The sequence below is a fragment of the Bison bison genome, unplaced genomic scaffold, assembly GCF_000754665.1.
Source record: "Bison bison bison isolate TAMUID 2011002044 unplaced genomic scaffold, Bison_UMD1.0 scf7180017864485, whole genome shotgun sequence".
Lineage (NCBI taxonomy): Eukaryota > Metazoa > Chordata > Mammalia > Artiodactyla > Bovidae > Bison > Bison bison.
The window spans coordinates 960,068-960,830 of record NW_011495045.1 but is presented as its reverse complement, the minus strand read 5'-3'; positions in this window follow the sequence as shown (position 1 = coordinate 960,830).

Here is a 763-nt window from a genome sequence, read left to right as displayed (position 1 = left end):
CTGGAGTTTCATTTTTAGCATCATTCCTTCCAAAGAAATCCCAAGGCTGATCTCCTTCAGAATGGACTGGTTGGATTTCCTTGCAGTCCAAGGGACTCTCAAGAATGTTCTCCAACACCACAGTTCAAAAGCATCAATTCTTCGGCGCTCAGCCTTCTTCACAGTCCAACTCTCACATCCATACATGACCACAGGAAAAACCATAGCCTTGACTAGACGGACCTTTGTTGGCAAAGTAATGTCTCTGCTTTTCAGTATGCTATCTAGGTTGGTCATAACTTTCCTTCCAAGGAGTAAGCGTCTTTTAATTTCATGGCTGCAGTCACCATCTGTAGCGATTTTGGAGCCCAGAAAAATAAAGTCTGACACTGTTTCCACCTTTTCCCCATCTATTTCCCATGAAGTGGTGGGACCGGATGCCATGGTCTTCGTTTTCTGAATGTTGAGCTTTAAGCCAACTTTTTCACTCTCCACTTTCACTTTTATCAAGAGGCTCCTGAGTTCCTCTTCACCTTCTGCCATAAGGGTGGTGTCATCTGCATATCTGAGGTTATTGATATTTCTCCCGGCAATCTTGATTCCAGCTTGTGTTTCTTCCAGTCCAGCGTTTCTCATGATGTACTCTGCATAGAAGTTAAATAAGCAGGGTGACAATATACAGCCTTGACGCACTCCTTTTCCTATTTGGAACCAGTCTGTTGTTCCATGTCCAGTTCTAACTGTTGCTTCCTGACCTGCATACAAATTTCTCAAGAGGCAGATC